The sequence below is a fragment of the Palaemon carinicauda genome, chromosome 13 (assembly GCF_036898095.1).
Source record: "Palaemon carinicauda isolate YSFRI2023 chromosome 13, ASM3689809v2, whole genome shotgun sequence".
Lineage (NCBI taxonomy): Eukaryota > Metazoa > Arthropoda > Malacostraca > Decapoda > Palaemonidae > Palaemon > Palaemon carinicauda.
The window spans coordinates 31,142,040-31,169,884 of record NC_090737.1 but is presented as its reverse complement, the minus strand read 5'-3'; the positions used below and the strand labels follow the sequence as shown (position 1 = coordinate 31,169,884).

Genomic DNA, 27,845 nt, shown 5'->3' with positions numbered 1-27,845 from the left:
TGTAACTAGCTTATGTTTTAAGGCTATAGTAAGGTTCTAAGTTTCTGACGCGTAAGTTAATACTGGTAAAACCTTCTCATTAAGTACTGTCGTTTTTATAGAAAGTGGTACTGTATTCTATATTTCATAATCTCATTTTGTTTACCACACACACACGCGCGCGCACACACACACGCGCGCGCACACACACACACACATACACACACACACACACACACATATATATATATATATATATATATATATATATATATATATATATATATATATAGATAGATAGATAGATAGATAGATAGATAGATAGATAGAGAACCACAAATTTATACCTGATATTATTCATTCTAGAGAGCACTTAAAAGCAATGTATCTAAACTTTATATAAATGACAAACCTTGTGGGCCAATGCAGCTTTGATCAAAGGGTAAGCAATTCTCCAAATCTTAATAATTGTGTATAAAATAAAGAACAGACATTTGACTGTTAAAACGGGATAAACGTTCTTTTCTAAGAACGTGAAAACACTTTGCTAGAGAACAACCAGAAAAAGGGAAACTATCACTTGGCCATAGAGACTCCCATAAACAAATCTCTGATTAGTGGAATATATATATATATATTTATATATATATATATATATATATATATATATATATATATATATATATATATATATATATATATATATATATATATATATATATATATATACACCGCCCCTACCAGGCCCCTGCTGCGCGATTTGCATCCAACAGTTTTGGTAAAACCTTGGACTACGCATTCCAGTGTCTACCTGAAGGAAACTGTTGTAACAATATTATTTTGTAGTCCTTGGCAAAAATTCAATTATCAGACGTATTCTGGCAGGTACAGTTGGACACAGGAATTCCTGGCACACCTCACTCCTAGGTAATGCATTGTGTCTCACCCTTACTGCATAGCGAGTAACCAAACAGATGCTGTAGGGAGAGATGGGAGAGATAGTGGGTGGGGCTAAATACGGGAACTCTCTGCACAGAAATGGTGTGATAGGATGCACTTTGTCAGGGCAAAGTGTGTCACGAATTCCTGAGTCAAACTGTACATCTCATTAAAATACGGCTTGGAATAACAAAAAATGACCTTATGATGTTTATCATCTACGATCCACCAGAAATTGATCAAGGCATTTACTAGAAGAAACGCAGTAGACTACATATTATTTTTATTTCTTTGCTATGTCATATTTTGAATAATCTGTCCATTGTATGTTACACTAATTCCAGGCTCAGTGATCCAGCTGGGTGGTAGCATTCATCAAGCCTCCAAGGTGGTGGCGTTCACAGAAACAGGGATAGATTCAACCAATTCAATTGAGAGGGAGGTGACTGTAACCACATAGTCCGTTGCAGGCTGCAGGCTGCTGATATTTAGCCGATTAAGAGAGTATTCCCAGGTGTCAAACTTGTTGCCATGTATAGGTTCGGACAAGTCAATCAGGTACGCACCTATGGGGCAAGTGGCTACATCATCTGGGTCCTCAAATGTTGCTAAAAGCCATGTCGATCCGACCTCAGGCACCTCCAAATTCTTAGGCGGACTTGGTGCTGGAAAGATACGATGGGAATTTTTATGAATAACTAGTGTACATGGCCGCTCAAAATGCTTGCTAAATATTTGGATAGATATGCCAACCCTTCCTAAGTACAACTCGCTGGTTAAGCAATTTGTGGGATATTGTGGTTTCCAAGAGTACCTCTCGGGGTAGCCTAACTTACCAGGATATGACTATTCATTTCCACCCTCCTGCTCAGCGTGACAGGAGAGAAATATGTTTTTATACATAGCAGACACTTACTCTTTATTATATATGAGAGAAATACATCTATATAAACATAACCAGTCACTTGCTCTTTATTACCTAGAGGAGGAAGATTACTTATTAGAAATTATATCTTCTATGAAATGAGGGATTTTCGAATTAATCACAATATAAAAAGGCAGTGGAGAAACAGTGATTATCACTACTAGTATATTATTCTCATTATCGACACTATTACAATGTGGGACATTACAACTTAATACGTTAGAACCTAGTTCTAGGTCTTGATAGTAGGTTGGCCAGGGCACCAGTCACCCTTTGAGATACTACCACTAGAGAGTTATTGGGTCCTTTAAATGGCGAGATAGTACTACACTGTATCCCTTTCTCTGGATACGGCTCATTTTGTCTTTGCCTACACATACACCGAATAGTTCGGCCTATTCATTTTACATTCTCCGCTGTCCTCATACACCAGACAAGACTGAGATTACCAAACAATTCTTCTTCGCTCAAGGGGTTAACACTGTAATTGTTCAGTGGCTACTTTCCTCTTGGTAAGGGTGGAAGAGACTCTTTAGCCGTGGTAAGCAGCTCTTCTAAAAGGACACTATAAAATCAAACCATTGTTCTCTAGTCTTGGGTAGTGCCATAGCCTCTGTACCATGGTCTTCCACTGTCTTGAATTAAAGTTCTCTTGCTTGATGGTACACTCGGGCACGCTGTTCGATCTTATTTCTCTTCCTCTTGTTTTTTTTTTTTTTTTTTTTTTTCTTTTTTTTTTTTAATTTTTATATAGTTTATGTATGAAAGATCTAATTTAATGTTGTTACTGTTCTTAAAATATTTTATTTTATTTGTTTATTGCTTCGCTTGTAGTTCAACTATTTCCCTGATTCCTTTCCTCTCTGAGCTATTTTTCCCTGTTGGAGCCCTTGGGCCTATAGCATAGGCCTACAACTTTTCCAACTAGGGATATAGCTTAGCTTATAATAACAACAACAACAACAATAATAATAATAATAATAATAATAGTAGTAGTAGTAGTAGTAGTAGTAGTAGTAGTAGTAGTAGTAGTAGTAGTAGGGAATTATTAAGATTTGAAATCCAAGATACCGCATCAATATGTTGTGTGCTTGTAGAGCATAATAAATCTATTTCTTTTAGCAGAGTTTAAGCTTAAATTAGTGCATGATTCAAATTATCAGGAACTCAGAGTATGATTGTTAATAAACCTAGGATATTAAACCCAACCTTCCAGAACGTTTCATTAACTCAGATACGCTTTTAGGCCCTTTTCTTGATTGGAAATCCGCCAATGAGAAAAATATCCATTCTATTGTCTCTACTACTGAAGAAAAATTGGTGTGTTAGCAAAAGTCTTTTATAGGGTGATCAGATTTTGAAAATTGAAATGAGGGACACCTAAATTGGAAAAGGTAGTTGAACTTTATAGACACACAACTTACGTGAAGTCACACACGCAGTGACGCAACGCGAAGTCCTTCTCAGCTGGGTTCAGATTGTCCAGGACCAATTTCTTTGATTTCTTTTGTATTGAAGTGTATTCATTGTAGATTTTGTTACAAAGAGCTGCTCATTGCATGTGTCAAAGCATTACAATATTACAATCAAGCATGTTTTGCAGCTTTGAAGGATATTATAACTACAATTTTAATAGTATATTGTATTTGTTTCCTATATTGAAATACGGAACAAAAGGCGTCCTGGAGAGGGTCGAAATGGGTCACAGGGCAAACATCCTAAATATGGGACAATCTCATTAAATACTAGTCACCATGGCTCTGATCGGCCTCACAGACCCCAACGCTAGGCTATAGATATCAAATTCATCAATTTGTATAAATCAAACTTTTTGAGAATGTTAGGTGACTGATACAGTACAGTCTGATTGGACGTTCTCAAGAAAAGCTTTTGACCCTGATCACCAAGTAGGCCTACACCCGTAACTTTATCTCGACATCGGGAAATGAATTTGCAACCTATGTGTCAATCAAGTAAACTGAAAAGAAAACAAGAAGCCTATTCTCAATTGCTTTCAGTCGTGGCAAAAATAGATTCTGAATATGAATTTTTTTCCGCTAATAAAACCATCTCTTTTGTATCCTGTATTCAAGACATTGTTTTAATAATGATTATCACAAAATAAACATATATAAAGAAAAATCAGGACTATTCATAGCCTATACATTGCTATTTACTAAGTATTCATTCATCTTTGGGCTTCTGATTTGAGGTAATATTTTGTTATAAAGTCAATAAATATGAACTCATAATTGTCAACCTTACCACAAAATATCCAAAAAGATAATGATAATGACTATGATAGAAATTATGATAATAATAATTACATACAAATCATATATGCGTTTTTCACTCCTAAAAGAAAATTTGAAAAGTGTGATTACTGAAGCTTGATAAACATTTAAATATCTCAAAGATTTAAGAAATAAGAAAACATTCTTCTTAGGCTACTTAAACGCCATCGTTATATGTATAAAAATTAATTAGGATGGAAAAAACGTAGCTAGAGAGCGTTAGAAGGAATTACTTGCAAATTTAATTTGTCCGTAAACTGCAGCTAGAGCGTTTGAACGAAAAACGCTTGAAATAAACTGGTTCGCCAACAGCAGTACATAAACCCGAGGAACCCTCCCACATGTGCATTTTTAGCGGGAAATATACGGTGTCTCATTGGTTGATTCTATCCCAGCTGTGATTGGTGGTTGTATGTGACGTCATACAATCGTATTTTTATGAATGAATTTAACGCGGTAAGGATAAAAACACTGTACTTATTGCAGATAAATTATGACCAAAAAATTAAAATTTTCATGAATATAAAATCAAAATGGTTATCAATTTTGTAATAAATAAATAATGGATCTTGTTGAAAGGTATATGTTAAGGAAATACGTCATATTCAAAGGAATACTTGACTAAGTTTTGGCTACGATGATACAAATGCGTCTGTTAAGTTGTAGTTGGCGAAGGCAACTACCAATCACAGTTGAGGCAGTTACAGCCAATCAGAGGACAGAAATATCCCGCCATAAGAAAGTTCCGAGGACTAAATGAGTTGCTGTTCAAAAAACCTACACGGATTTCCATACAATCGTATTTAATTAAAACTCTAGTTGTGGGGAACGAAGATGAAGAATTTTTATTTTCAAGCAAATTAGACATTTTCCTATAAGATGTTTTTATAACACATTTTATCAGAGGTATAATTTCTGATTACCAAAATACATCTCTGTGACGTTGTAATGAGTAAGACAAATTTTGCAGCTTGTCTAAAGGGTATTGAGTAACACGTGATAGATACTATTATCATATACGAATTAAATAATGAAGGAACTACGGGACTTTTTTCCTATTTTGTTACATTTCAAGTATAATGTAATTAATTGAACAAATCATTACCAAATCGTATAGGAAATATGTCATCATAAAGAGTAGGGGTAAAAGATAAATGCTGACTTAAACACTACAAATTTTATGGAAACAAACGCAAAACATTCATTTAGTAATAATATGGATCTTAAATATCATTGTTGTATGCATAAAATAGAAATAGAATTACAAAGAAAGATCATTAGAGCGTTTGAACGAAATATCTCGAGCGACTCGTTTGCCAACAGCAGTCCATTATGAGGAACTCTTTCACCTTAAGCGTTTCCTTGGCGCGAAATACCTGACCTCTTATTGGCTGATTCGTCCTCTTCTATGATTGGTGGCTGTGTGTGACGTCATACTACCTCGTATTTTATGAATGAATTCAACTGGGTCGAGGTAAAATATTTATACTTATTGTATTTAATTAAGACATGAATTAACTTTCTTACGAAATAAAACTCAAGTTATTATTACTTTGATTAATAAAATAGATACTGGATATTGTTCTTAAATGCGTAAGCTAAATAAATGCATAATTTTCGAAGGAATAATTAATTTGGTTATGGCTACGATGTTAAAAGTGTATGTATAAATTTGTAAACAAAGGAAACAACCAATCATAGTTAAGAAAATACAGCCAATCAGAAGACTGGAATATCCCGCCATGAGAGAGTTCCGGGGACTTATGAGTTGCTGGTTGAAAAACCTGCGCGAATTTTCATAAGATCGTTTTTAAATGCTCTAGCTATGGGGGGACGGGCCCTGAAGATTTTTTTATCTTTTGTATTTTAAGGGAATTATAAATAAATTTTCATCAAAACGTATAGAAATAGTTCCTTAAACGATGTTTTAATAACATATTTTACCAGAGGCATTCTAACTACCAAATAATTATTTTCATTGGGAAAAAATGCGTCTTTCTGACGTGGTACAGAGTACGATGAACTTTAAAAGCCTGTCTGGAGGACTGATTAATTCTATTTGCTGGTTTGAGTGAGGTATTAGGTAACATATGGCTAATATTCGATAGTCAAATATATACTATTATATTATCAAGCTTATATAGTGAAGGAACTACAATGCGTAACCGTAATTCGTATTTTGTTACATTTCAAGTATAATGTAGATTATTTGAAAGGAATAATCGACTGTTTTGGTTACAATGTGTGTGTGAAGCTACAGTATTCATAGGCAACAGCCAATCACAGCTGAGGAAGTTATAGCTAATCAGAGGACTGGAATGGTATGGCCATAAAGGAGTTCCGAGCGCCTATGTGCTACTGTCCGAAACCTGGCGCAAATTTCAATGAAATTACATTTAAATCCCTTATAGGGTGTCATTATAACATATTCTATAAGAGGAATGAACTAGTTTTGCCAAAATGATTATCTTTATTAAGAATAATACGTCTTTGGGACGTCATCATGAGTAGGATGAACTTTACAGCTTGTCTAAATGACTGATTAATTCTGTTGGCTGGTTTGAGTGAGGCATTGTGCAGCACGTATCTAATATTCGATATTAAGATAAATACTATCATTATATCAAGCTTATATATAAGCTTGAATATGATTCGTATTTTGTTGCATTTCAAGTATAATGTAATTATTCAAAAGAATAATTGGATGTTTTGGGTTTCTTTCAAGATATTTGATGTTTATCACATGTTGTAATCTATTTATATTGCATTGTTTTAAATATTCATCAGTTTGGGTTAACATTCTGACTCCTATCACAAATGGCTGGAAAAAAATTTGGAGTTGTATTAAATTGCTTTTACTGATTTTATCATTAACCAAGATTAAAATGTTTTATGTTATTTGTTCTCTTGTAGTTTATTTCTTTATTACTTTTCTTCACTGGGCTATTTTTCGTTGTTAGTGTCCTTAGGCTTATGACGTCCTGTTTTTTCCAACAAGGGCTGTAGCTTAGCTAATAATAATAATAATAATAATAATAATAATAATAATAATAATAATAATAATAATAAACTTACTGCAAGGTTCAGGATCTTGGGTGGCCATTGCCACAATACCAACTGAAAATAAAAGCAATAATACTTTCATGATTTCAGGACTAGAACTTCATTCACCGAAAATCGATAGAAACTGACACTATTTCGTTGCTGTTACATTAATTTATACAGAAAAAAATCATACTTCAGAGGATTACGCAATAGATGTGGTGAGAAAACAAGAGGCCAAATGTGTGGGTGAGATAGATAAAAGATAATGATTAATTCTGAGATTTCGGATATATGTAATAAACAAGTATTGGTAATGGAGATACCTTAACGTGGTGAAAGGGTTTGTTTATCGCTATGATCAGCAAAGCTTTACTAGTCAGGGCTACATATACTAGGTTGGTTTGTTGTGAGAGATCAGACTAAAGTCTCTCAGTATCACCAACCACCACTGGCCTGCGTGGTGATGAAAATAGGCCAAACCCAAGATATGAATAAGGACATGTATGATGTCTTTGTTCTGCAGTGGACTAGAAACGACTGCATTGCTGCTGTTGATATTGGTCAGGTGTATAAGGAATGTTCATCATAATGTTATAAAATAACTATAAACGATAAAAAGTATTGAAAAATTACATTAATGAACAGTAATTTTGAATAAACCTTCCAAGGAAAAAAAAACAAAAAAAAACAGGGTTTTATAAGATTTTGGGAAAGTGCCAAGTGTTGCCACCTCACAGGATTTTCCCACACGTCTTTGGTACTTAAATGTTCTTGGAATGGCTCGTGGGGATTTTTTTTCTTTTTTAGTTTGACGTAAAGAGTCCTGCTAGCTGTTTTATCAGTCATGGTGGTTTATATATATATTTTCTTTTTTTCTGATTCTTTATTTACAAGACAGTTTGATAAGGAATGTCAATTGGGAGAAACATGAGAAACGGAAATTACATTATCATAATTCATAACTCTGTGTTTAAGCATAATTGTTATAGGCTACTTAAACACAAAAAATAATCTTCATAACCTACATATAGGCAATTATATTCCACCAAAAATATGAGATAATGTTTTTGACGATAAGCTGCAATTTGTTTTACATCATTTTACTTCACTTTTATAAACTGGTCTATTACATGATAGGATTTTTAAAGCTTTAGAATTTACTTACCATGTTTCCTCTTGCATTTAGACTTCGATAGTTCCTGTCGTCCTAGCATTTAAAATATTAGCATACATACGGCAAAAATGAGCCCTGTAAATGCCACTTGAAAATCAATACAATTTAAAAGACATTAAGCCTTGTAAATAAAATATACACTTAGTCTTTATGAATACCAGTATTTTGGTCACGTGCCGTTCCAGATGCTCAGGACATCTATTGGCAGCGAATGAAATTACCTTTAGGTCAGCATATGATTTACTTCTTAAGGGTTTCCTCTTTAGTCTTGATCGGCCATAGCCTTTTAAGACTAGAAAGGTAAAACACTTTCTTAAGTTCTTGCTTTCTAGGCCTTCTTAGCTCTTCAATTTTAATTTATATATTTTATAATGTCTATAAAATCTATAATATCTAGGAGAAGGGCACTCCAAAATTAAACCATTGTTCTCTCGTCTTGGGTAATGCCATGGTCCTCCACTGTCTTGGGTTAGAGATCTCTTGCTTGAGACTTCAATACGGCACACTATTCTATCTTGTTTCTCTTCCTCTTATATTATCAAACAATGGTCTTTCATTACTTTTTCCTGTATAACACCCCCCTTTTTAACATTAGTATACAATGCTCTTTCATTACTTTTCCTGTATAACACCTCAGGTCTCAATATTAGCAAATAAGTCTTTCACTACTTTTCCTTGTATAACACAACACGTCTCAATATTAGTAAACAATGCTCTTTCATTTCTTTTTACTGTATAACACGCCATGTCTCAATATCAGCAAACAATATTCTTTCATTAATCTTTCCTTTATAACCCCCCATCCTCCTTCTCAATATTGGTGAAAAATGCTCTTTCACTACTTTTCCATGTATAACATTACAAACCTCAATAATAATGAACAATGCTCTTTCATTACTTTTTCTGTATAACATCCGACGTCTCAATATTACTAAACAATGCTCTTTCATTACTTTTTCCTGTATAACACCATACTTCTCAATATTAGCAAACAATAGTCTTTCACTATTTTTTCCTGTATAACAATGCTCTGTCACTACTTTTTCCTATATAACACTTAACGTCCCAATATTTTTAAAAAATGCTCTTTCATTACTTTTTTCTGTAGAATACCCCACATCTCAATATAAGTAAACAATGCTCTTTCATTACTTTTCCTGTGTAATACCCCACGTCTCAATATAAGTAAACAATGCCCTTTCCTTACTTTTTCCTGTATAATACCCCACGTCTCAATATAAGTAAACAATGCTCTTTCATTACTTCTCCTGTATAATACCCCACGTCTCAATATAAGTAAACAATGCTCTTTCATTACTTCTCCTGTATAATACCCCACGTCTCAATATAAGTAAACAATGCTCTTTCATTACTTCTCCTGTATAATACCCCACGTCTCAATATAAGTAAACAATGCTCTTTCATTACTTTTTCCTGTATAACACCCTACATCTTAATATTAGCAAAAAATACTCTTTCATTACTTTTTCCTGTATAACACCCCACGTCTCAATATTACCATACAATAGTCTTTCACTACTTCTTCTTGTATAACACCCAACATCTCGATTATTAGCAAACAATGCTCTTTCTTTACCTTTTCCCGCATAACACCCTACTTCTCAATATTATCAAACAATGCTCTTTCACTACTTTTCCGATATAACACCCCCACGTCTCAATATTAGTAGACAATCCTCTCTCATTACTTTTAACTGTATAACACCTCACGCCTCAATATTGGTAAACAATAGACTTTCACTACTTTTTCCTGTTTAACACCCCACGTCTCAATATTAGCAAACAACGGTCTTTCAATATTTTTTTATCTATAACACCCCACATCTCAATATTAGCAAACAATGCTCTTTCATGATTTTTTCCTGTATAAGACCCCACATCTCAATATCAGCAAACAATGCTATTTCATTACTTTTTCCTGTATAACACCTCAGGTCTCAATATTAGCAAATAATAGTCTTTCACTACTTTTCCTTGTATAACACAACACGTCTCAATATTAGTAAACAATGCTCTTTCATTACTTTTCAGTGTGAAACACCCAATGTTTCAATATTAGCAGATAATGCTCTTTCATTAATTTTTCCTTTATAAAACCCCACGTCTCGATATTATTAAACAATGCTCTTTTATTACTTTTCCCAGTATAGCACCCCACCTCTCCATATTAGCAAACAATGCTCTTTTATTACTTTTCCAATATAACAGCTCACGTCTCAATTTTAGCAAAGAATGGGATTTCTTTATTTTTCCTGTATAACACCCCACGTCTCAATATTAGTAAATAATGCTCTTTCTTTACTTTTTCCTGTATAGCACCCCACATCTCAATATTAGCAAACAATGCTCTTTCATTACTTTTTCCTGTATAACACCCCAAGTCTCAATGCTAGCATACAATGCTCTTTCATTACTTTTTAAAGCTGGTGGTCTCTCTGGAAAATGTTCTGTTGCGAAGTTTGTTTCCATGTTCATAGAAAGCAGGAGAGCATACTTCGTCTTGGGTAATGTTCATTCTGTTGTAGCAATTTAATTTCTGTTTGTCTTGTTACTTTAACTTTACTTTAAGGGCTGCTTTTCTGGTCTTATACAGCGACCCCTAGTCTCTACAGGACCTTCACTGTCATTTTATCATGTTCATTCCAAGGCATTCAGCATTTTTCACACCGTATATTACTCGTTTATTGTCAAATCCACACTATCGAAGTACTTAGAGAACAAGAAAGTCGTCAGTTACCTCTTGAAAGCCTTAATATCTTCAGTCATTCGGATGTCTAGTGGGAGCTTATTGTATACAATTGTCATACAATAGTTATTAGTATAATCATTATTATTCTCTTTGTGAGTGGCAATACACACCTTGATGTGGTGAACGGGTTTGTGCATTGCCATGATTAGCAAAGCTGTACCAATCTAGGCCACCTAAACTAGGTTGGTATGCTGTCAGCGATTAGACAAAAGTCTTCCACCATCACGAATCCGCAGTTGACTAGCGTCGTGATGAAAACTGGCCAAACCCCAGATTTAAATAAGGACATGTTTGGGGCCTATGTCCTGCAGTGGATTAGAAACGTCTGCATTTGTTAGCACTGTTATTAAAATTATTAAGACAGATGCGTTTCACTCACAAACATAAAATGAGACGACAGTTGGAACTTATGGATATCTATAGGACCGAAATGACACTTATCTTTTGACTGAAGCTGGATTAAAGAATTTCTGTGTTTGCTCTTAAATTTATTCCTTTATTTTAAGTTTAGGTGCACAGCTTAAGTACTCTCTATAATGCATAATATATATATATATATATATATATATATATATATATATATATATATACATACACACACACACACACATACATATATATATATATATATATATATATATATATATATATATATATATATATATATATATATATATATATATATATATATATATATATATATATATATATATATATATATATTTGTGTGTGTGTGCGCTTGACTCTGTCTTTTGCATTTATAGTGTTGAACGTAATGCTTTCTCATACAAAATAAAAAATATATAAAATAAGGAATGAGAAAATTCTGGAGGCATAGATAGAAAATAAAAGTATCTCACAAGGGAATTTGCGAATTTATTCAATGTAGAAAAATAGATTCATATCAATAACGTCAAAGTCTTTGGGTGAATATGGAGCAATTGGCTCTGCCCCTCTTCCTCCTACATTACCTCATATTCTAAGAGCTCTTTTCCTTTCTCCCTTTTCTGCCTACCTTCTCCCAACCCATATCTATTCTATCCTAACTTAATATATATATATATATATATATATATATATATATATACATCTATATATATAAATGAATATATATATATATATATATATATATATATATATATATATATATATATATATATATATATATATATATATATATAATAACCTCTTTCTCCCAGAAAACATAAGGGACATGTTGGCCTAAATTTCCCAAAACTGATCTAGATACAAGTAGCCTACACATTTTCATGGTGTAATGTGGAACCGTAAAATGCTTGTAGAGTACCATTACGAACCAGCCAGTGGGAAAACGACAAGTGCAAAGATAAGTAATCTTTAGAATCGTACCGACTTATCTCTATTAAGATTACCTGGAATCGTCTTAGGCTACTGGTTCATTTAACGTGAAATATATAGAATATTTTATTATCTAAAGTCTATTTTTTGAGTGGGGATGCCTGAACGTGGTGAAAGGGTTTGCGTTCACCACGATCAGCACAGCTATTACTAGTCAGAGCTACCCATACTAGGTTGGTTTGCTGTGAGTGATCAGACCAAAATCCCCCACCACCACCAATGTGTATTGGCCGACGTGGTGATGAAAATGGCCAAACCCCAGCCATGACCAAGCCATGTCTGAGACCTTTGTCCTGTAGTGGAATAGAAACGGCTGCATTGGTTGTTGTATTCCATAAGATATACAGATTTATATTGCTAAAAGGTAAAGTCTTTACTTTTCGCCCGTTCGCTATTTAATGTAATTATATGTTGTAAGCATCACGCATCTCGCCTTTAGCAGACAGAAACTTGATAGACCTAAGGTGATGTTTACAATTAATCATCCTAATTATGGGATTCTGTTTGTGTAATTTTTATTTATTTATTTTCCCTGCATGTTTATATGAAGATTATCAATGATTAATTTATTGGCTTTTCCATATAATCCTGCGGTAGAAGCAGTTTCTTAAGGCAATAGTGATCTGTAAACATGATTTTGCTGGTCTTCCACCGACGTTTTTCGTTCATATTTCAATATATCTTCTAGAATAGAGTCCTTTCATTATACGTCATCAAACTTCCGGTCCGCCATCTTGGAGGACATACAAAGACGCGTTCAGTGAATAGCTGTGGTTGAACTCTTGAATAGTTAGCCATCTCATCACATTCACATTCACACAATGCCCAGTTTTTGCGCTATTGTTGGTAGTGGGAATCGAGGACAAAGAGATGACAAGAGTTTCTACCGCATACCGGCAGTTATTCAGAATCAGGACAAAGATACATAAGAATTATCCAAGCGCAGACGTGACTTGTGGTTGATCAGAATATCACGGGCTGATCTACGTGAATCCTCACTACCCTGGTCACGTATCTGTTCTGATCATTTCATATCAGGCCAGTCTCGGCTAGGCCCTAAAAGTATTATTATTCCTGTGTAAACATGCTATATCCGATCGCATGGGTGACTTCACAAGTATCATCGTCAGTTCAGTGTGTAGTGTGTGTGGGGGAGGGGGCATCTCAATTTTTAAACATCAAAGGGGCATCTCAGATTTTCAAAACAAAAATTAAAAGCGCCCATATTGGCTATATTAACAAAGGCTACTTACCTAGGTCTCTATTTCGTCAAGGTGCTCATGCCTATATATAATTAAGTGTATATCTATATTTATTTTAATTTGTGTATTAAATTGTGCAGACATACAGGCCTATGTGATGAATAAACATTGATTATAAATAATAATAATAATAATAATAATAATAATAATAATAATAATAATAATAATAATAATAATAATATCTGAAAGCTGGTTTAACTCGAAGGGGTCTTCAGCTTATATATGAAACATCGAAAAAATAATTAAACTTGCGCATTTAATTGCAAGGAGGCAAAACGATTATCCAAGAGCATTACAATAGAGTTTGTCCATCATATGTTTATATGTATATAAGAAATTATAGCATTTGTAACCAAACACAAACACAATGATTAAACATGAACTGATAAAGATTTGACATTATAATGCAAAACTTTTACAAGCATTTTGACAATCAAAAATTATAATACACAAGGTTAGGCTAAATGATCAATATTAGCTTTATAATTATAAACACTCTCTTCATTGGCCCAGTGTTTATCTAATTTTGGACTTAAAAGCATTAAAGGGAAAAACAACAAATTCTGGAAGCAGATTATTCAATGGAAATGTATGCCCACTCATGTTCTGCCTTTGTAAGTTTAAAAAGCATCTGAATTGCATGTGCCATAAGTTGAATGAATTCTGCATCTGGTGTGGATCTAGGCCATCAATTAGATCGAGTTTCTGCTTGCAAAAACGCTTATCATCACCCGACAATTGTTTGACAAAGTCGCTCTCATTGTCCATATTCGCTGTAGCAGCCGCCATGGTTTCGCTTTGTACAAGGCCAATAGAATCTATTGGCCTTGGCTTTGTATGGCCTCCAGCATGGCCGCCGGCGATTCCCAGTGACGTCATTGAAAGGACTCTATTGAAATTTATTAGTTGTGCTTTGAATGAGTAAATTTAAAGTAAATAGGAGGAATCATATTCTATGAAATAACTATTTTGACCGATTTATTTTGAAGATGAAAATTATATAATATAAAGTGAAAAATTGATTTAATTATCATATATGAAATAACTCTTTTAACGGATTTATTTCTAAGATGAAAATTCTGTCACTGCTAAATGGGAAAAAATGAATTTGCATAAAGTCAAATCTGTTTTCTTACGATCGCTAGTGATCGTAATAGGGAGGTTTATGATATCAAGGCCATAGAAGTCTCTGCCGTCCCCGCTTTAGATACTTATCAAAATTAGAAGGAACAAGCGTGCCACGAACAGTGACACAGACAATTCGAATACCATTATGCTGTAGTTCAAAATATCTTCCCATGCCGGGAATCGAACCCGGGCCTCCTGGGTGAAAGCCAGGTATCCTAGCCACTAGACCACATGGGATATGAGAGTGAGGGCAATATAACATATTATTTAAAGCAATTATTTTTAGGTAACTTAAAGTTTGACTGGTGCTCGTCTTACATATGTGAGAAAATACATATTAAAGAAAAGCCATCCCTGGCCGAATAAAAATATTTATCAAATTCTTTTATCCTTATGTCAATAAAGCATACTGAGAAATGTGTTAATACCAAAACTGAATAAAATGTTTTAGGAAAGTTAATAATTTCTGGGTATAAAAAGGGGTTAATAACTATGCAGATAATACGTTCTTCGCCGCGGGTTAATGAGTAATACCTTGGTGAGTAAAAAATGTTTGTGAAAGGTGGTGATTATTATGTGAATTTTTAAAACTTATTAATCTTTAGATGAATAAAATAAATATAAAAGGTGTTAATCTCCATGTGGATAAATTATTCAGGTGAACAAAGGCGGATTTAAGAAAGTTTTCAAAATCAAAGATTAGGAATATTTCTAAAAAGGTATTAATCCAAAAGTGAATAAACATTTCATAAAATGTGTTAAACCATAGGTGAGTAAAACGTTTAAGAAATGAAAAGTTTTAAATATATAATGAAAATATAAAGGAAGTAAAATGTGAAGAGATTAACGAAAAACATTCTAGCAATTCTTCAAACTAAATTTGGAAGCTTATCGAAGGTTCTTGAAATAAATGTTACTCACGTAAAGAGGGGAATGGTACTGTTCTTGAAATAAAAGTTACTCACGTTAAGAATGGTAAAAGACAGATACTTTTTATTTTTCTTCAGCAATTGAAAAAAAAAAAACGTAAAATTCATTCTTATTCCACGGTGCATACAAGATTACACAAAAAACCAGTTTTGTAGAGCGTCTCATAGTTCGTAAATTCCTATTTTTAAAACGGTTTTAGCAGACTACTTGATTGTTGTGCTCGAACTTTTATTTAATGTGTAATCTCCATAAGTCGTTTTTATTGTCTGTTTAACTAATGTGAATACTAATAGTTAAGCGATTGAACTGACTACAGCCTCGAGGCCATTTCAGGTTTGACTGATACATAGCCTACTACTATGGACGTTCCTGATTGCACCATACGGTAGATTATTATCGATAATGAGATTTCAATTAAACACCAGCAAAAAATGGAAAGGAATTACCGCACTTATGTGTAGCCTTAACCATAATATTACTTGTGCAAATACTGAAATAGCATCAGTGACAAAATAAGTAGTTTTATGTAAAATAATACCAAAAAATTCACGAACATATTCTTAAAGTTATCCTTAGATACTTAGTTTTCTAAAACTAAGTTTAAACAAAAGAAAACGTACAAATTGTCAAAGTATTCTATGGATAGGCAACTATAGTAGATTTAACGTAAAATAAAACATACCTCATTTTTCAAACTAACATTCCATACATGCATAAAGATGGACAATGAACCTGCTGAGAGACGTCATAGATTTTCCTAGAGCCTTAGCTCTACAATTGTCAGTATATCTAACATAAGAGACATAATACGAGTACCCAAACCGAGCATCAATTGTAATTAATAGTCAAGTTGATTTTCTATTCATGATAATTATATTGTGTTCCATCCTTTATTCCAGTACAGTTCTGTTAATAAAATTCGTTTCTCTTTGCAGCCCGGGGTGACATATTTTGTCTTTTAACATGGGTTCCTGGATCGTCTCTCTCTCTCTCTCTCTCTCTCTCTCTCTCTCTCTCTCTCTCTCTCTCTCTCTCTCTCTCTCTCTCTCTCTCTCACTATTAATCATAAGGAAACAAAAAAGTAAGTTTGAGAGGCCACCTTCTTTCAAATATATTAAGAGACAAAAACTAGTCTAAGCCCTCAAAATAGTTTACCTCGAGGAACTAATGGAAGTCAGTTGAGAGTAAAGAAATCATTAACAAAAAGGAATAAAGAAGAAAATAATTATCACAATACAAAAATATCGATTCTCACATGAAATTAAAAAAAAAATGTAAAATTATCTTATCTCGCAAGAATAAAAAAGGATTAATCTACTTCAAAGTAACTTCAACACATACCTCCCATTTGAACATAATTAGTAAATTATTAAAACCCCTCTTATCCTTCCTCATTACATCCGTCAGGGGAGACCAACTGATTTGTCAGTTATAGTTTTCATCTGTTGAATAACTTTATTTTTATTATTCTTTTTCAAGGGTAATTCTTTAATTTTCATCTAGAATAGAACCAGGTTTTATATGTAAATGTTATTAGCAACCGACTGAACCGTTGCCGTGTGTTTAAAAGCTCGTTTTCTATCTTTGTTGTACTTTGGTAGAAACCCCGTACTTTTGGGGATTCATGGAATTTGAGCCCAAGGCCCAGGGTCTGGGGCTGGTGAGGTCATTAGGCACAAAGGCAAGACTGGAGGAGTCCCTGGAGTAAAAGTTAGAAGATTCTGAACGTCAAGATGGAAAAAAGGTGGAAAATGGAGAGCTAAAGCAGAAAGCTAAAAAAGTGGGTGGAAAGGGGCGAAAAGAGGGCAGTAAAGATACTTTGTTAATATCTACAGTGCAACACTTGATATACAGTGAAGGCACTACTCCCTAACTGGTCTAAAATAATTCTTTTCTAAATGTATATACATTTTTGTTTTAAAGTTATTGGCGACTTATTACAAACTTTAGCAGATTGTGGGATCACTGTAACTAAAGAAACTAATGAACATCAAGAAACAAGCAGATAGACCTACAAGCTCCGTTAACCCCCCCCCCTCATTAGATCATAAAGATGGTGAGGTTGCAGATACTCCCAAGAAACTATCGAGTTTGAGTGGGTCTCGAATCCCAATCCAGCATATCACTGAAACTCTATTGTCCAAGATAATTCTATTCACGTATCATATAAGAATGTTATAATTCATGACGTTTATATGTTAATAGAGTTTTTATTTTATTTCCAAAGGTGACAAACGACATTCAGAAATGGAGAAACATAGGGTCAAGTAAAAAGTAGATTGTGAGCAATGATACTGAAATCAGTGCTAGTTAATATATCATCTTATATCTAAATATTTTATTAGGAAAGAAAAAAAATCAGATCATGAATTGAGAGATGTATGTGAAAGGTACACAACTAAAAAATAAATCCCCTTCTATTAGTAAAGGGTTAAATCACAAAATATTTCACAACATTTCACAATATTTGGTGAAAATCGTTAATTTGACGATTTGGCGAAGTCGTTATTTTTTTTCATATCCAGATTTCAACAAATCTAGTTAGATCAATAAGATTATTATAAGGAGTCTATTGGATAATATATTTTTTATCATATTCTAACATATTTTGACAATTTACTGACAAAATTTGATGTTCATGGCAAATAGGGTAAAAGATACATTGCATTTTTTTTCATATCTACACTTCAACAAATCAAGTTAGACTAATAGAAATATCGCAAGTAGTCAATTAACCAATTTGCTTTTCATCAACCTTAAAAAAGATTGACAATTTACTGACCAAATTTGGTCTTGATGACGGAAAGGGTAAAAATACATTACATTTTGTTATAATATCCAGTTGAAATTAGGTTAAACTAATACAAATATTTTAAGGAATTAATTAGCTCATTCGATTTTCATCGCACCATTTTAACAAATTTTGCCAATTTGACAAAATTTGATCATCTTAGCGGAAGGTGGACTATTTAGTGGACGTATGCAGAACAACAGGATCGGATTCAACAAAATGCTCCGAAACTGAGAGACTCGTAATCCTGTATGCAGTGGCAGGCTTCATTCCTGTGAAATTTGCCTGATGAAGTTTATTTTCAATCAAATTGAGATTCATTATCGATCCCTCCTCTTCGCAACGAGTCCTATACAGAAGGATGGGGCACACGTCAAGGTCATCTGGGTCCTCAAATGTAACGTAAATATCTGTGGAGGTGGTCCCAACGATCTCCACGTTTTTCGGGGGGCTTGGTGCTGGAAAGCCACGAGAGAAATTACCTTAATATCTAATGATTAGTAAATAAGAATGCTGTTGAATTAAAAGGAGTTGGTTTCCTTCGAGTACAGGACTCCCATATGCTATTTTCTATAAAGAAATTGGAAATTTATAGTTTGTGGCTACTTTAGTAACTGAGTGTTGACGGAAGAAAAACAGTTAATTATGTAAACACCGTGGAATCGTGAGGTTTTTATACAGAAATAGGATTAAAATTTGTGAGAATTTAAATACTTTCGTTATAGATTGCGAGATCATTCTAGTAACTTTTAAAAGGTATCTGTTTATAGTCGCGAAAATTCAGCTATTCTGGTGGTGGAGGAAAAGCACTTATTTCTCCGAATGCCATGAAACTTTTTATTTATTTTTTCATAAGATTCTAAATACGTTTGCTCAGTTTGACAGACAATTCTAGTGATTTCTAAAGCGTATCTGTTTATTTGTGATGAACACACATTCTCTTACGAAATCTGTTTCCTTAAGAGGCACTGTAAATAATAAATAAAGAAGACCAACTTACTGCAAGCGTTCGGCTGTTGGATGGCTATTGCTCCGATAACAGCCAACAATAGGACCAAAAATACTCTCATGATTTCTGAGATAAATCAGCGTTTACTGAAAAGCAAAAAACGATCCAACAATATTACTTTGCTGTTGCGTCGTAATATTTATACTTAAGCACTGAGCCTTCAGTACTATCAGCATGCGATAAGGTGAGAAACTTGGCCTGCAAGCCAAGTGCGTGAAGATAATAAAGATTTCGTAATTGCAATTGCACATGGATACTATTACGAATATGCATCTCCAGTTATACACAATACAGACTATGGAAATGCCTAAATCTCTCATAATCTAGCTATCTACCTATATATCTTTCCATCTATCTACCAAGGCACTTCGCCCAATTTTGGGGGGTAGCCGACATAAAAAAAAAAGAACAAAAGGGGACTTTTTGTCTCTTTGCTCCTTCCAGCCTGACGAGGGATTCAGCCGAGTTTGGTTGGTGCTGCTAGGGTCCACAGCCCACCCTCCACCGTTATCCATCACAAGTGAAGCTTCATATGCCGAATCCCCTACTACTGCTACCTCATAATCAAGACTGCATTATACATAAGGATAGCTAGGCTGAAGCCTTGGCCCAGCAAGAGGCTGGGCCTATGCAACTTTCAATTTTCTTTTAGTGATCAATGTAAAAACTTAGGATTCCTTACTTCAGTTGTAATATTATTACAATTAATTGTACAAAAAGAGAACGTGAAATATGCCGTTGGGTGATGTCAATGGGCCAAAAGAAGCTCGAAGCCTCAGGGTCCTGTCGTGGGTTAATACAGCACTATTCTTAATGATTTTTTAATGGGAATGCAGGTACCAGCCTGTGGCAGGGGTTATAAGAGCAAGTGAACGGACAGCTGCTGCCTTGCAGTCTTGCTTTTTAGCTAAAGGTTAGGCCCACTGGCAATCACTGTGGAAAATGCTGCCTTGCAGTTCTGCAAATCACTGTGGAAAATGCTGCCGGGAAGGTCTACCAATCACTGTGGAAAATGCTGACTCGCAGTTCTGCCAATCACTATGGAAAATGCTGCCTTGCAGTTTTGCCAATCACTATGAAAATGCTGCCTTGCAGTTCTGCCAATCACTGCGGAAAATGCTGCCGTGCAGTTCTGCAAATCACAGTGGAAAATGCTGCCGTGTAGTCCTACCAATCACTGTGAAAAATGCTGACTTGCAGTTCTGTCAATCATTGTGAGAAATGCTGCCTTGCAGTTCTCCCAATCACTGTGGAAAATGCTGTCTTGCAATTCTGCCAGTCACTGTAGAAAATGTTGACTTGCAGTTCTGCCAATCACTGTGAGAAATACTGCCTTGCAGTTCTGCCAATCACTGTGGAAAATGCTGCTATGCAGTTCTGTCAATCACTGTGGAAAATGCTGCCTTACAGTTCTGACAATCACTCTGAGAAATGCTGCCTTGCAGTTCTGCCAATCACTGTGAGAAATACTGCCTTGCAGTTCTGTCAATCACTGTGGAAAATGCTGCCTTATAGTTCTGACAATCACTCTGAGAAATGCTGCCTTGCAGTACTGCCAATCACTGTGAGAAATGCTGCCTTACAGTACTGCCAATCACTGTGAGAAATGCTGCCTTGCAGCTCTGCCAATCACTGTGGAAAATGCTGCCGTGCAGTTCTGCCAGTCACTGTGGAAAATACTGCTGTAGAGTTCTGCCAATCACTGTGGAAAATGCTGCCTTGCAGTTCTGCCAGTCACTATGGAAAATGCTGCCTTGCAGATCTTCCAATCACTGTGGAAAATGCTGCCTTGGAGTTCTGCCAATCACTGTGGAAAATGCTGCTTTCCAGTTCTGCCAATCACTGTGAGAAATGCTGCCTTGCAGTTCTGCCAATCACTGTGGAAAATGCTGTCGAGCAGTTTTGCCAATCAATGTGAGAGATGCTGCCTTGCAGTTCTGTCAATCACTGTGAGATATGCTGCCTGGAAATTCTGCCAATCACAGTGGAAAATGCTGCCGTGCAGTTCTGCCAATCACTGTGGGAAATGCTACCTAGCATTTCTGCTAATCACTATGGAAAATGCTGACTTGCCGTTCTGCTAATCACTGTGGGAAAAGCTGCCTTGCAGTTCTGCCAATCACTGTGGAAAATGCTGCCTTGAAGTTCTGCCAATCACTGTGAGAGATGCTGCCTTGCAGTTCTGCCAATCTGTGGAAAATGCTGCCGTGCAGTTCTGCCAATCACTGTGGAAAATGCTGCCTTGCAGTTCTGCCAATCACTGAGAAATGCTGCCGTGCAGTTCTGCCAATCACTGTGGGAAATGCTACCTTGCAGTTCTGCCAGTCACTATGGAAAATGCTGCCTTGCAGATCTTCCAATCACTGTGGAAAATGCTGCCTTGGAGTTCTGCCAATCACTGTGGAAAATGCTGCTTTCCAGTTCTGCCAATCACTGTGAGAAATGCTGCCTTGCAGTTCTGCCAATCACTGTGGAAAATGCTGTCGAGCAGTTTTGCCAATCAATGTGAGAGATGCTGCCTTGCAGTTCTGTCAATCACTGTGAGATATGCTGCCTGGAAATTCTGCCAATCACAGTGGAAAATGCTGCCGTGCAGTTCTGCCAATCACTGTGGGAAATGCTACCTAGCATTTCTGCTAATCACTATGGAAAATGCTGACTTGCCGTTCTGCTAATCACTGTGGGAAAAGCTGCCTTGCAGTTCTGCCAATCACTGTGGAAAATGCTGCCTTGAAGTTCTGCCAATCACTGTGAGAGATGCTGCCTTGCAGTTCTGCCAATCTGTGGAAAATGCTGCCGTGCAGTTCTGCCAATCACTGTGGAAAATGCTGCCTTGCAGTTCTGCCAATCACTGAGAAATGCTGCCGTGCAGTTCTGCCAATCACTGTGGGAAATGCTACCTTGCAGTTCTGCTAATCACTGTGGAAAATGTTGCCTTGCAGTTCTGCCAATCACTGTGGAAAAGGCTGCCGTTCAGTTCTGCCAATCACTGTGGGAAATGCTTCCTTACAGTTCTAATCACTATGGAAAATACTGACTTGCCGTTCTGCTAATCACTGTGGAAAAATGTTGCCTTGCAGTTCTGCCAATCACTGTGGAAAATACTGCCTTGCAGTTCTGCCAATCACTGTGGGAAATGCTGCCTTGCAGTTCTGCCAATCTGTGGAAAATGCTGCCTTGCAGTTCTGCCAATCACTGAGAAATGCTGCCTTGCAGTTCTGTCAATCACTGAGAAATGCTGCCTTGCAGTTCTGCCAATCACTGAGGAAAACGTTGCCTTGCAGTTCTGCCAATCACTGAGAAATGCTGCCTTGCAGTTCTGCCAATCACTGAGGAAAATGTTGCCTTGCAGTTCTGCCAATCACTGTTGGAAATGCTGCCTTGCAGTTCTGCCAATCACTGAGGAAAATGTTGCCTTGCAGTTCTGCCAATCACTGAGAAATGCTGCCTTGCAGTTCTGCCAATCACTGAGGAAAATGTTGCCTTGCAGTTCTGCCAATCACTGTGGAAAATGCTGCCTTGCAGCTCTGCCAATCACTGTGGGAAATGCTACCTTATAGTTCTTCTAATCACTATGGAAAATGCTGACTTGCGGTTCTGCTAATCACTGTGGAAAATGCTGCCTTGCAGTTCTGCCAATCACTGTGGGAAATGCTTCCTTGCAGTTCTGCCAATCACTGTTGGAAATGCTACCTTGCAGTTCTGCTAATCCCTATGGAAAATGCTGACTTGCCGTTCTGCCAATCACTGTGGAAAATGCTGCCTTGCAGTTCTGCCAATCACTGTGGGAAATGCTACTTTACAGTTCTTCTAATCACTATGGAAAATGCTGACTTGCCGTTCTGCTAATCACTGTGGAAAATGTTGCCTTGCAGTTCTGCAAGTCACTGTGGAAAATGCTGCCTTGCAGTTTTGCCAATCACTGTGGAAAAGTCTTCCTTGCAATTCTGCCAATCTGTGGAAAAAGCTGCATTGCAGTTCTGCCAATAACTGTGGAAAATACTGCATTGCAGTTCTGCCAATCACTGTGGAAAAGGCTGCCTTTCAGTTCTGACAATCTGTGGAAAAGGCTGCATTGTGGTTTTGCCAATCACTGTGGAAAAGGCTGCCTTTCAGTTCTGACAATCTGTGGAAAAGGCTGCATTGTAGTTTTGCCAATAACTGTGGAAAATACTGCCGTGCAGTTCTGCCAATTAACGTGGGAAATGCTACCTTGCAGCTCTGCTAATTACTGTGGAAAATGCTACCTTGCAGTTCTGATAATTAATATGGATAATGCTGCCTTGCAGTTCTGCCAATCACTTTGCAAAAGTCTGCCTTGCAGTTCTGCCAATCACTGGAAAATGCTGCTTTGCAGTTGGACTAATGAGTCAAAGGTTAGGCCCACCGCTAATAACTATAATTGAAGAATGCAATGGCATGTGACCGCAAAAACCCTCTACCAAATTATAAACCATGACAGACGATCACTCCTTAAATGTAAGGATAACCGTGGGAAAGAATAGAAATGGTAATGCAGGTAGAACAGTTAACATGGGGGAAAAAAAGAGATTCAGAATTGTGACATTTGTCCTTGGAAATTCTGCTAGACTAAGGATCAGAATTCATTCATATTTTTTTTTTTTTTTTTTTTTTGCTGTGTAAACTCGTGACTTTAATTTAAACTATGCTGTCCAATTACACCAATTGACTTGAGGTTTTGCATAGTACTTAAATTAACTACTCAACATATGGCTTTTAGATACTAAGAAGCTTAACAATGTTTATTTCCTCATTTGAAAAAATACCTCTAAACATATGAATCTTGGAAGAATAAACACCTAATGATAAATAAAAGTAGAAAATCTTGTAAAGAGTAGTAAAGAAAGGTCGAAAAAGGGCGAGGGTGACCTGTTATACTCAATACTAATCAGAAGTCAAATGATTTTTTTTCTAAGTCGTTTACAGAGTTGTCCTCGGAGACCTCATTTTGTCCTTAATTCTGTAGCTTCAGATCTGGACTTCATTCTCCTGGAAGTTAGTTCTAGGAACTTCCAGCTACACCAATGCGCATGTTCAAACATCATTACAGATGTGTGCCTTTGAACTGTTTATAAGGATGAAGGTTAATTTGGGACTTGGGCAATAGAGTTCAAAACTATTTTAAGCGTTATTTGGCTACAAGTTGTTTTAGGCTAAACTAATTTGTCGAGTGGAAAATATTTTCCTTGATACCTATTCCAGCAAATTAATTACTCTTGAGAAAACATGTATGCTCTCTCTCTCTCTCTCTCTCTCTCTCTCTCTCTCTCTCTCTCTCTCTCTCTCTTTCCTAATCAACGTAGAAGTTTATTTATATTATATTTGGTTATGTAATGTTAATATTAAATATTACCAGGTTATTTAATTTAAAAGTCAGGAACGTTAGAAAGTCTCCAATACGAAAACAATACTAAAACTAGAGGGGCACTAAGTAGAGCGCAGACCTCCGCCACAGCAGCTTATTTCTGGACCTTTTGCTCGACCATGACCTTGACCTTTGACGTTGTCCTTCCTAAATTTAATAATTTCCAGCTTTTTACATAACAGTTAATCCCTGCAAGGCAAGTTTCATTACTCTACGATTAAAATTGTGGCCAGGAAGCTGTTCACAAACAAACACACACAAATACAGGGCATAAAATATAACCTCCTTCCAACTTCGTTGGCGGAGGTAATTACCTTCTCTACTGAAATTTTTAAAGACAAATTCCAGAGACAGTATAGTCTTAACTCTCTCCCCATTGCTCCCAGAGATAATAAAAAGGATAACAGTCTATTATCTATATCTTTGTGAATGTCTTCAATTGCAAAGGCAAATGGGTGGGATACTCAGACGGGCTTTTCTTGCAAGTGGAGTTTACAGACTTGCCTTTTGAAGAAACTAATAAATCTGATAATTCTAATAACAAAAATAACTAATAATCTTAATAATGATAATAAATTTGATAATTTTAATTAAAATCATTCCAATAATTGTAACAATTTTAATAATTTAAATAATTGATTATATACAGTAAGTACTCCAACCAACGTGCATAATAATAACAATATCAATAAAGATTAATTTTGCCTGCTGGGTAAAAATCATATAAAAATAGATAGTAAGTCAGTGTATGATTATCGTTTCTTTTTTTTTATTTTTTTCTAAGCACGAAGCATAGAACTAGTTCTGCATTAAGGAGTTCATTTCATATAGCACTACCTAACAATATAACGTTAGAAACCTATTACTGTGCAGCTGTACCAAAGCTTTAAATTATCCAAGTGCGGCAAAAGCTCGCTTTAACCGTAAAGGAGATATGCCACTTGCAATAAACGTAACCAGCGTGGCACTGTTTGCAATGCGTTATTAATTTACCACATACCTTAGTGGTTCCTACTACGTAAGCGCTGTCGTGGGCCCTCTTGGGAAATTTTAGGGAACGCGTCTCTAGGTATGCAATTAATTCCAATAGCCAGTCCTTCTCCATAATGAGTCTCAATAGTACATTGTATTCTAGAAGGTTCAAATCCAGCTGTGACCAAGATGTGGAATGATCCTCCAAATAAGGTAGTTGAATTCGTGGAACTTCAAAAGTTTAAACTTGCAGCGAATGTTTTTATGTTGAAGAGGCTTACACAATTCTCTAATTTTAATGTTAATACTGTTCTTAAAACATTCTATTTTAATTATTCATAACTTCTCTTATAGTTGATTCATTTCCCAGTTGGAGCCCTTGGGTTTATAGCATCCTACTTTTCCAACTAAGGTTGTCGGTTAGCCATTTAGCTAATAATAATAATAATAATAATAATAATAATAATAATAATAATAATAATAATGACGATGATAATAATAATAATAATAATAATAATAATAATAATAATAATAATAATAATAATAATAATATTCAATGTTCAGAGCATGCGCAAATCTAATTGAAGATGGTCTCGAGACCTTGGTCTTAGGGCAACCAATATCATTGATTACTCTAGAGACATTCGTGGCTGTAAAGATATCAAAAAGTTTTGCCCATTCCTTGGGAGGTGGGGGGGGGGAATTTATCCCCTTAGGTCCATCCTAGCCTTTATTTAATTATAAGACTTCCAAAGCTATGTAAACTACAGATTGGGTAATTAAGCCTTGAAATTCAATTTCACTCCTCGTTTCCAAACTTCATAAAATCATTGGAAAATGTAAGTTTATTAAGACTTTCTTTGAAAAATGTATATGTAAGTCTTATTCAGTTCAGACATTTCCTAAACTAAAACTATTTTCCCATTTTCTCTAAATATGACTTTCACTTTTTTGCTTATCTAATGGCTTATTGGAAATGTCCCTGCTTGGTGATCTGTCTGACTGGGGTTCGAGTCTTGCTCAAGCTCGATAGTTTCTTGTAGTGTCTGCAACCACATCAACCTTTTGAGCTAAGGATGGGGGGTTTGGGGGGAGGCTATAGGTGTACCTTCTAAGTCGCCAGCATCCATTGCCTGCCCCTCCCTTGTCCTAGCTTGGGTGGAGAGGGGTCTTGGGCGCTGATCATATATTTATATGATCAGTCTGTATGGCATTGTCCTGCTAGCTAGGGCATTGTCAGTGAACCTTGTCTCTGTCATTCATGGAGGGCCTTTAAACCCTCCTCTCCTGGAAAGTCAGCTAATCCTATCACTGAGTCAAGACAATGTGATCACTTTCTCTCATTTTCTTACATAAAGACTAAAGATATAAGGTTTATAATGACTGGAAAAGCCTCCTGGAATGTAATAACCCTTCTTTGATTTTTCAAGTTGGAGGATGTTACCCCGAAGTAAACACCGGCCTTGCCTCTCTCGTTGATTCATCCTAACAATATCCATAATTCATCTTTGTGTCAGGCAATCGCACAAGCACTCTAGAACATGGATTCTAAAACCAGGAGGGAATTGGGGAAATTCATGTTTTCCAGGGAGGGGGGAATTCGGACGACAGTTTAGCCAACTCAAACTGTTGAGGCGGGTTTTCACGGTAGAACGGTTCGTCTAATGCGGTTCGCCAGACAAGTATTTGAAGTGACGTTCGAAAGTGTGAACAGGGTATTTGGTTGTCAAACACGTTCGTCGAACAGTTCGAAGAAAGGCTGACTTTTGTGGGTAGGGTTTCATTGACCAAAAACCTTGTGTATTTGCAACTGACTCCACCTCTTCGAACAGTTTGACAAGCAGGTTCGAAAACCGGGTTCGAC

At 35.8% G+C, this 27,845-nt stretch overlaps 1 protein-coding gene, 1 long non-coding RNA gene and 1 other non-coding gene across 4 annotated transcripts in view; all 3 read right to left on the bottom strand.

Moving 5' to 3' along the window:
• The window catches only part of LOC137651923 (uncharacterized), a 338,520-nt gene that overhangs the window by 74,379 nt on the left and 236,296 nt on the right, over positions 1–27,845 (bottom strand). The gene's annotated exons all lie outside the window — the stretch shown is intronic.
• Positions 1,187–7,727, bottom strand: LOC137652257 (uncharacterized). Its single transcript, XR_011046228.1, has 2 exons — positions 7,213–7,727; positions 1,187–1,583 (listed from the first exon to the last, which is right to left on the bottom strand). It is a non-coding gene; the product is annotated as an uncharacterized lncRNA (long non-coding RNA).
• Positions 15,059–15,130, bottom strand: TRNAE-UUC (transfer RNA glutamic acid (anticodon UUC)). The gene has a single exon. It is a non-coding gene; the product is annotated as a tRNA-Glu (tRNA).